We start from the raw sequence: 10,922 nt of genomic DNA, 5'->3' as shown, positions 1-10,922 counted from the left end.
ATAGTTCTCAAGCTCTCAACAATTATTACAAAATAGGGTTTTATTTTGAATTGAAGACTCGGATTTGCAACCATTTGAACATGTACACTATATTCTCTGTGTCTTTGTTAAGTTATGCTCACAATCCCTCTCCCAAAGGTATAATGGATTATAGTTAAATGATTTTCATAAAAAAATCAAACAGTTTTAGTTTAGTTCTGTACTTGATTTCTACAATTTTATGATTAAGTGATTTCGATTAACAATTCTCTGTGGTGTTTAACTAATATCTATTTAACATATCGATTTAGTGGAAACAGAATCTCATGTCAGAACTAGCCAAAAAGGTGTGATCTCAAATCAAAGTGGGAAGAAAAATAGAGTATATAACAGAGTTTTCCAGAATTCACTCAAAACCAGAAATGAAAGACAGAAGACTTGTTTACCATGTAGGCACCCATTGTAGTGTCTGAAACCACTAACAGGGCCTTGTCTTGTAGGTTATCTTCAGAAATTTACACAATATTAAAGTATTAAGAAGACACCACTCAGGAGAAATTTGATCTTTTGTTTTCATGAGTTATCCAAATTCAAGCTTTTACTTGCGCAAAAAGATTTCCTCTGTATTTCTGTGGTTCATATGCTTTAGATAATTGCTGCTCACTTATATCTCTAAATCTTATTTACCTTATTATTAAGGCACAGTAACTCAAACTGATAGAACTAATTTTTAACATCCTTATGTTGCACTGTGCTTATACTAATCCAGTTATAGAGTAAGTTTCGGTTTTTTCACCAAAATGGTGCATTTTTTTCCATATTTACGTAAATGGACAAAAACAGAAAAAAATATATAAATAGGTAATTCTTGGTCAAAGTTGTTAATGGTGTAGGCAACATCAATTAAATTTGTTAATCTGTCTGTTTTTTATTTTTTAATTAAAGTTTCTAATTGAGTTGACAACTTCAGTTTAAATAAAATTGAATACTGGATTGCCAATTTCACTCCATTGAAGTTGCTAATTCGGCTGGCAAATTCAGTTATTTTTTTAAAATAATTATTTTTTTAAAATTAATTTTTTTATATAATAATAAATTTTTTAATTAAAACTATTAAAACTAAAAAAAATTAAAACTAAATTTTTGTTTTCACAATAAACAAAGTTATCCAAAATTAAGTTGGATTAAAAATAGGTTGTGTAATAAATATAAAATATTTAGTATTTTTTAAATAATGTTAAAATTAAAAATACTTTTTTTGTTTTTAAAAAATTGAAATTATGTTCGTGAAATAGGATAACGTTTATAGTTGATATAATTATAAATAAATAGGGTAACGTTTAAACAATATTTATAAAATGATAAATAAGTACAATTCATACATGATTATAAAATAAAGAGGTAGGAAAAATTGTCATCTATGTGAAGATGTGACGCATGGTAGTCTTGTTGGTCGATAATACTACATGGGATGACATTGGATTGTAGGCAGATGGGGGTCATGGTAGAGGTTGCAAATATTTTAATATCATCTTCTTTTAATGACTTCTATTCAATAATTTCATTTATTTTTTAATACATTTATTTTCCATAAATACATGTATATTATTACTTTTTACATATTACATAATTTATATTTTCATATATTATATAATCTAAAAATTTATACATAAATCATATCACATTTTTATAAGTGTATTTTTAACTTTAGCAATATTTAAAAAATAGTAAATATTTTTAATTTATCACACAACTCATTTTTAACCCAATTTATTTAAAATTATTGTAAAAAAATTAATTTTAATTCTTCAACTTTATATACCATTTTCTTAAATAAAATAAAATAAAATTTTGATATTATAATTAAAATAAAAATTTTAACTATATATTTTTATTTCCAAAAACATTAATTGTCATTTCTTTAAAAAAAAATCAACTCAACTTGTCAACTGAATTGCCAATCCAGTATCCAATTTTATTTAAACTGAAGTTGTCAACCGAGTTAGAAACTTTAATTAAAAAATAAAAAGTAGATAAATTAACAAATTTAATTGATGTTGCCTACACCATTGACAACTTTGATCAAGAATTGCCCATTTCTGTAATTTTTTCTGCTTTTGCCCATTTACGTAAATATGAAAAAAGAATGCAACATTTTGGTAAAAAACCTGTAAGTTTCATATATCTCTCCTGCTACCTACAACAGATAAACAGATGGCTTACTGTTTCTCACTGGATTCATACATGACACACATTCTACTACCCACAATTACTACTCTATTATGCAGTTTATTGCATGCTGCTACTCTATTAAGAATCACTCTCCATGCATGCAAGATGTTGTGTGGATGGAAGAACGATTAATTTTCACAATAAATCGTACAGCTTAGAGTCTTCCTCCCTGGTTTGAGCCTGTTATTCCTACATGCTGTGTATTCTTTTGCTTCTTTATGGTTCCACACCTACTAGTCCTTTTTAGTATTATATTGGTATTTAGTCAAATATCCTGTTAAAAGAGAATGTAATTTATTTAAAGTCGGTTATAAGTTCTATTAATTATTAATAAAATCATTCAATAAACTATCCAAAATCTTAACAAAGAAATAAAGGGATATCTACTTGTGTTAGTTGAGAAAAATACAAACTTTAAAATTAGATAATATTACTTAAGATCCAGACGATGGAAGAAAACTAACTAGAGCCTATAAAATACATCTCTCAATATAAGTAAGGGGATTCAACTTGAATGATTTGGTTTGAAATCATTTAAACTTTGAACCATGACATCCATCGTGGGGCAAGGTAAAACATTTTCTGCCCCCACAAGACAACATTGTCGTCATTCGTGTCCCTTCAGGCCATGAATAACTAAATTTTCAATCATAGCAAAATCAAAAGAACCTCCTCCTTTACTCCTTCGATACTTTGCTGAGAAGTCTTCCTCCGATGATTTCGCTCTGAAAAGTCTTAGCATATTGGTAACTGCCACCATTGCAAATAATGAAAGGAAAATAGAAGCATAAAGAGGATAGTAGAGAGAAAGTACTTCAAAATTTATCGAATTCCACTTTAAAAACACATTTTTGTTTTAAAACAGTGAGAGGGTAAGAGCAAGGAAGAGGGCAAGAACGAAAGTGTTTTACTTATTGCAATGCTCGATTTTGACATCGTCATTTTCGTTGAGAGCATTGATCTTTCAGGATATGGTTACCAAATGTTGACTAAGCTCAACCTCAACCATAGTTCAACTGTTGAATTTTTACTGATCAATTGTGCTCTTAGGTTGACTAGTTGAATTTTTGTTGATCAGTTGCGCCCTTAACTTGGATAGTTGAATTTTGCTGATTAGATACACCACTAGATTGACGGGTAGAATTTTTGTTGATCAATTGCACCCCAAGTCAACTGATTCAATTTTTGTTGATCAATCATGCCCTCAACTCGGCTGGTTGAATTTTGTTGATCATTTGTCCCCATAACCTGACCTGTCCAATTTTGCTAATTAGTTGCATCATCAACCAGCTCGACTAGTTAAATGTTATTGAGCATCCGCTTTTTGAATTTTTTCTTATCAGTTGCGCTTGCAGGTTGACTGGTTGAATTTTGCTTATCCGCCGCACCCCAAGATTGACTAGTTGAATTTTTTTCTTATCAATATTAGATTATGAATACATCAACAATTATAAAAAAAATAATTCACATATCGATATATTTAAATTTTGGGTTAAATATGTTTATTGTTCATGTACTGTAGGACGAAATTGGTTTTCTTTCCGGTCCAAACTTTAGACCATTTAGGTGCTTGTAGTATGGAAATTATTGGAATGAGTTCTTTTGTATGTGGAATTGATTGAATTTGAGGTTCCATTTCATCAACCCATTGGAAGTAGTTATAATGGGCATCAATAGGCAATCAAAACAACAACGATTTTTGAAAAAAAAAAATCAACAATCTATGAAAAATTAACAATCATTTCATGTATAAAATGTCTCATTCCAATCATTTTCGTACTAAGGTACTTGGATGGTTTAAAGTTTAAACCAGGAACGAAAATCAATATTGTATTATAGTACAGAGACGAAAAACATATTTAACCCAAAATTTAAATATATAGATATGTGAATTATTTTTTATAATTTTTGATGCATTCATAATTATTCATAATCTAATATTTATAAATAAATTATATAATCTTATAGTTAAAAGTTATAATTAATTTATTATATTATTTAAATGAGTATAACTATATTATAAGTAAAATAAAACAACTTTTAAAAAACATATTTATGTGTATTTGCAGTTAATTAATTCTAAGTATACGATATTATGTTTAATTTTTATAAAAAATTGTTGGATATGATTCTTTATTTTCGATTTATTTTTGTTATTCATGTTGTTTTGTAATACAATTTTATTCTCTAAAATGTATATGATGCTTGAAATATAAGATGTGAACTTACTTGAAATGTTATATTTCCATAATAATTCTTTTATAGAGTGATACCTTTTATATAAAAAAAAAAATAAGATTCAAACTAAGCCATCTAATAAAGGAAAAGTAAATTTAAAAAACTAAAAAAAAAATATTTGATTTTAATTATTTTTCTATTTTTATAAAAAACTGTATTTCTAAATTTAATTTGATTTTACCATCACTTGGTTGCTGTGGTGTAGTGGTTATTACGTTAGTCTTACACACTAAAGGTCCCCAGTTCGATCCTGGGCAGCAACAATCTCCAATGACTGTACTACTCTTGTGGAGTTGTTTTATTTTTTTAATTTTTTTTACTCATAAAATAAAACCATCTGGAATTATATTTTTTTTTACTGATAAAAAAAAGCCATTTGGCATTTCAACACGGTGAGAAAATGAATTCTAACTTTTTTATTATCCTTTTGGTTATTAGATTTTTATACATCTTAGACTTTGTTATTATAGTATGAGTTAAACCAAATCCATACCAATAGAATCATCTACATATATACACATGACTATCTTAATCCTCAAATAACAATTAATATGATCTCACTCCAATGTTTCACTTAATTTAATTCATTATGTGTTGAAAAAAACAATTATTTATACATTCATTATCAGAAAAAGAAAAGTATTAGTGGTTTGTTTGTCTAACTTATATGCACTAATGTTTTATTTAAATTAGGGAATAAATTTAAAGAAGCCAATGTAAAGAGAAAGTATGAGAAAAGTAAATGTTGTGTGGATTATGATAAATAAAGTTGAAAATGAAAATAAAAATGAAAATTTGTGAATTGTTTGATAGATATAATATTTTTTTTAAATTATAAAATAATATATACAATAATTAATTTACTTATATTATTATAAATTATTTTTAACTAAATAAAAGATAATAATTTTAATTTTACTATTGTTGCTATTATTTAATTTTATTGAATTTTATCATTATTAATTATTATTTATATTTTTTAATTATTTAATTATAGTTATTATTTCATAAATTTATTATTAATATTTTTATTTTTATTATCATTTTATATATTCATTAATATTTTAATAATTATTATTTATATTATATTATATTATATAATTAATACTTATTTTATTATAATGTAAATATAAATATGAATGAATTAATAATATAAAAATAATATATATATATATATATATTTATTAATATGTGTATTTAATATACATTTTTAAGGTTGATTTTCCATAAATCTTTATATATGTGAAGAAAATAGTTTGAAACTTTTTTTATGTATTTTATTTTTATTAAGGCAGACAGTCTTGACATCCTTAATATTAGTTTCTTTAATTTGGTTTTACTGGGAAAATGGATATGACGTCCGAGTCAGATTAAGGGAGGGCTCTGGAAGGACATTCTAAAGTCTAAATATGGTGGGTGAAGAAACCTCAAAGAGCAACGAATTCGCAATTATGAGTCACTTTGGTAGAGAAATTTGAAGGAGGTTTGGAAACAGAAAGTTTGGGAAGTGTCCTTTGAAGATCGTTTTAGGTGGAAGCTTGGAAACGGGAAGTAGTTACTTTTTTGGGAAGATATATGGTTGGGTACTGGTAGCTTGAAAAGGTCTTTCCCAAGGTTTTTCTCATTGTTAGTAATCAAAGACGTTATGCTTTCTATTTATTGGGATTGGGTTAATAATGTTTGAAGTGAGACTTGGCTTGGAGAAGAGGTATTTTCTTTTGGGAAATGGAATAGGTTAGTCAGCTTATGGGGGTTGTGCAATTTTTGAACCCTCTCATGATATTGAGGATAAATGGGTCTGAAAGGATGGAGGTAACATTGATTATTCAGTTAACTTTGTGTATGATTTTTTTAAGGGTTCGGTAGAGGGGGACTCCTCGAATTTGTATAACATATTTTGGAAGATTAAGGCTTTGCTTTCTGCTAAGATCATTGCTTAGAGGGTTATGGAGAATAAGATTGCTACTAAGGTCAATCTGACGAGATGTGGGGTTGCGGAGGACATTTGCTTTGTTGTTTTTGTGGGAGAAAGAGAAGACTACTAGCCCTTTGTTTTTTGAATGCATAATAATTTGGCTTGCGTGGAACCATTGCTATGATTAGGTAGGATTGAAGTCGGCAGATCATCTTGAGCCTACCTCATATTTCTTGCATTTTAACTTGTTTGGTGTTCCCACTACCGCTAATTTAGCTTTTGGAAATATTAGGATTGTTTTGGTGAGTGAGATTTGACGTTTATTTAGAATATTGGAGACTTTTAACTCAAAATGTATAACTATTGAATCACCTCTGAAGTGATTCACATTTATTTATTTTTTCTTACCTATTAAAAAAAGAGTTTTATTGGCCACTATTACAAATAGAACAACCTTGTGTCTCATACTTTAAAAAGATTTGATTTGTGAACTGATAACTTGGGATAAACCCACAAAGACTTCAAGATTTTAGTTCTTTTATAACACTAGTAAAATCAATGAATATAAAATGTGAATGAGTTAAAATTTAAATTAGTGAAAAAAATTAAAAAAATAAATCTGACTAAGTACAACTGTGACAATGAGCAGTGGAGCCTGTTTTAAAGGAGAAACTGATTTAATTGGTAACAAAAGTGCTTCATAGCTTTATTTGGATCATCTCTATCATTCAGTCACAAGAAGAAACAATAGATAGGTAGTTTTTGAAAAGGGATAGGTTGGGAACTTACACCATGCTAATTTGCCTTCTTCTATAGTCTCTTTTGGAGCATAAATATATATACCTTCAAATGTTTCTTTCCTTAATTGAAGATGATATAATTAATACACTCTAAACAAATAAAACATGGTATATAGAGACATTACTTTTAAAACCGGCTGAGATAACATTGTTATTGGATCCATTACTACATTTGAGATATTGTTTTTTTAGAAATTAAATTTTTATCACAATTATATCTTTAAAAGACGTCTCAAAGAGTTAAAAGAAAAATGTATATATAAATTGTCATTGATATTGACTCTTACACAATGTAAAACTATATTGAACATAACAGAACACAATATATTATCTTTTGATTTTTAAGAGTATTAGTGAATCTAAATAGGCCTACTATCTCTAATGTATAAAGAGTGAAACACTTTTAAATATTCCATATTTATTTATTTAATTTTTTGCCAATATAATTATGCCAAGAAGAAAGAAAATGCTTACCACTCATGTTCTCTTTCTCGTTTTCCTTTTCTGTCTTTAATAGCAAGACTCACATAAACGAAATGATCTCATCAAATTTAGATCTTAATTAGGTTTAAGCAATTCTCCTATTTTTCTTTTTGAATGATCCTTTAACACTACAACATGACAGACCTGTTAAGAAAAGTCAATTTGAACTGTCATCATGGTACAGAAGCAAGACAACTCATTAGTCTTAACAGTTTTTGTCAGTGTTATCAATCTTCAAATTTTCAAACTCCATTTGCTCTTTAAATTCAGCAACATAAAATGTATACTTGAAAATATAATTTAATGAAATTTAGAGACAAAAATAGAGACAAATTTTAGTAGTAACAGGCGAAAATAAAAATGTTAGACAAAATATAAGTTTATATTTGGATAAATATCAACGTACTGAAGATTTTTATACAATATAAAAATTAAAATATCTCTAAAATATCTTATTTTATTTTATTTATTTATTATTAAAAAATATTATAGACGGACACAGTCTGTCTCTAAGTATTATTTTTATTTTAATAAAATCTATTTGTAAATATCACCTTTAATCATTCATCTCAATTTTCAAGTCTTTTACAATTTTGAAGTATATTTGCAATAAATGTAATGGCTCTGTATTATTTATAATATAATACAATACAATTAATGGAAAACTATGTACAAGCCTTAATGAGAATATAAAAAATAAAAATAAAAATACAAACATTAGCAATGGATGAAAATAAATTATATTATATAGGAGTGTATATACATTATTTTAAACTTTTAATTAATTTTAAAATTTATTTTTTTAAATATTAATAAATTAATAATGTGTTTGCTCTTTAAATTTTATACTAAGTATTATATTTTTTAAAATTTATATTCACAAATTATTTTCATACATTAAAAAATATATTTTTTATGGTCATATGAATTTATCTTATGCTTAGCACTTAAGTATATAAACTAAACCGTATATCGTAAAACCATACTGAGCAAGTGTAGTAATGTATTATTTAATACAATGTAGTAATTATGTAAACATTAAATATTATTATTTAATGCATTTACTAAATGTAATAATTAATTAATTTTGAAAATATTATTGAATATAGTATTAATGAAACATAACATACTAAAAAAAAAATCATGTCATAGAAACCAATTTTAGTGACAAAAAATAATTAGTTGCTATAGTGACTAAATTAGAGACCATTTTAAGTATTAAATAAATTTTTGGTTTCTAAATTAGTTTTTATTATTGTTAAATGGTTTCTAAATTGGTATCTAAGTAGCAAAAAAAGTTTTTGCTACCAAATTTAGAATCTAAATAATTAGTAGTTTAAACCTTTTAATTTCTAAAAATTGGATTCTATTTGATGATTTTCTTGTAGTGACATATTTATTAAACTTAACAAAGATAATATATGTTTAATAAATATATTACTTTTCATATCAATTTCTACATATTTATTATTATTAAATAGAAACTATTAACTAAGATATAAATAATTTTAAAATTCATGTAACCATTCTATTTTTAGTTGTGTAATTCAAAAAGGAAAATAAATGTATTTTACAATTATAATTTATTATTAAAGTTTTAGATATTTTAATTAATATTTTTCATATAATTTTTACTTAATTATGTTACATAATAATTTATCCTTTAATTTATATTCTTATTTACTACTTAAAATAAAATAAATATTTATTTTATTAAAAATATAGGTTAAGTTTAAGATGGCATGAATTGAATTATGAGTTTTTTCATAATAGGATGAACAATTTTGACTATTAAATTAGATTTTCAGTATTAAGAGTTCTTTAAGTATGTAATAAATAATATACCAATTGAAAAGATATGAAAGAATAAGAGAAACACATTACACAAGAGTTACACTCAATTTATTATACTTTCAAATTTTGCAAATATTCCTAAAAAACACACACACGCCAAGTTCTTCTACTTGCACCGCTAAAATCCTATCACGAGTGATAACCAACAACTGAGAAAAAACAATCAAAATAATATAAGAATAAAATCACCTGAAAAGTTTAAACACAATTAAAATACAGAATAAAGGTGATCATAGAATAAACTATTTTTAACAAAGGATTTGAATCATAAGAATAAAACAAGATAGGCGTTAATTTTCTCAAGCTTATCTTGTTTTAGACTAATTTCGTGTGTAATTTTTGTTAAGGAAGAGAGAGATACACCAATGTGCAACCGTGGCCTAAATTTAGTTATGAATATTTTGGAACATAAAAACCCTCCCCTCAGCACTTTTCTTCGTGTAGCATGTTTTAAACGTTAAAATCGTAACCTATGATAATCTACTCCATTGAGTGATTTATAATGGTGGAAACCTTTGTCTTATGTGTGGTTTGTAAAGGTGTGTGAATCATCTTTTCTTTATATGCAAAGTGGCTTTCAAAGTGTGATATTTGACTTATGCATGATTTGGTAGGTCTTTTGTACATTATGATAGAGTTGAACAACACTTTGAACAAATAGACATTACAGACACTAATAGTTCGGGGAATAGCATGTGAAGGTGTATGTGGGTGACTGTTATCTGGAGAATTTGGAATCATATGAATAGAGTAATCTTTAATGAGGCAGTGGTAGACTAGGTAGAAACATGAGTAAGTTTTAAATTTTCTAAGGCGGATTTCTCATACTCTAATTGGTGCATTAATTTTTCTTAATGTATAAACTCAATTCACTGAGAGTCTATTTTCATTAACTACATATATTTGAATGAATGGCCTGTGGATGTGAGGACATCTAAAAGGGTTGCCCGCATGGAAAATCTCTATTTTTGATGAAAGTGGGTTGACAAAACAACTCTCAGACTTTTGAGTTGCATGTAAACATATAGACTTTGAGGAAAAAAAACATTGTAATTGCTATGTACATAATGTGTTGTTATAGATGCAGAAATAAAAACAAGTTAATATAACTTTTTGATACCAATATTCTCATACTTGGATAGAGGTTTTTTATATGGATTGGAATACTTCAGTACTCTCATTTATATTATTTTTTTATTGTTGATTAAAAAAAATTAAAGTCTAAATTTGAAGTGATTAATTGTTTTAATTAATTAAAATAAATAAATATGTGATTTTAACTTGTTTTAATCTATTAAAAGAGACAAACTCACAATTTTTAGGTTTAAATTATTTTAATTGATTAAATATGTAAAATAGAAAAAGAAAAACTTAAAAATACAATCAAGAAAGAAGGTGAATTGATTTAAAAATGATTTTTT

At 26.0% G+C, this 10,922-nt stretch overlaps 1 non-coding gene across 1 annotated transcript; it reads left to right on the top strand.

The window, feature by feature from the left end:
* Positions 1-4,639: 4,639 nt before the first annotated feature.
* Positions 4,640-4,712, top strand: TRNAV-UAC (transfer RNA valine (anticodon UAC)). Its single transcript has one exon. It is a non-coding gene; the product is annotated as a tRNA-Val (tRNA).
* Positions 4,713-10,922: the final 6,210 nt, after the last annotated feature.

This window comes from Phaseolus vulgaris, chromosome 6 (genome assembly GCF_000499845.2).
Source record: "Phaseolus vulgaris cultivar G19833 chromosome 6, P. vulgaris v2.0, whole genome shotgun sequence".
Lineage (NCBI taxonomy): Eukaryota > Viridiplantae > Streptophyta > Magnoliopsida > Fabales > Fabaceae > Phaseolus > Phaseolus vulgaris.
This window is presented reverse-complemented; position numbering and strand designations above follow the sequence as displayed.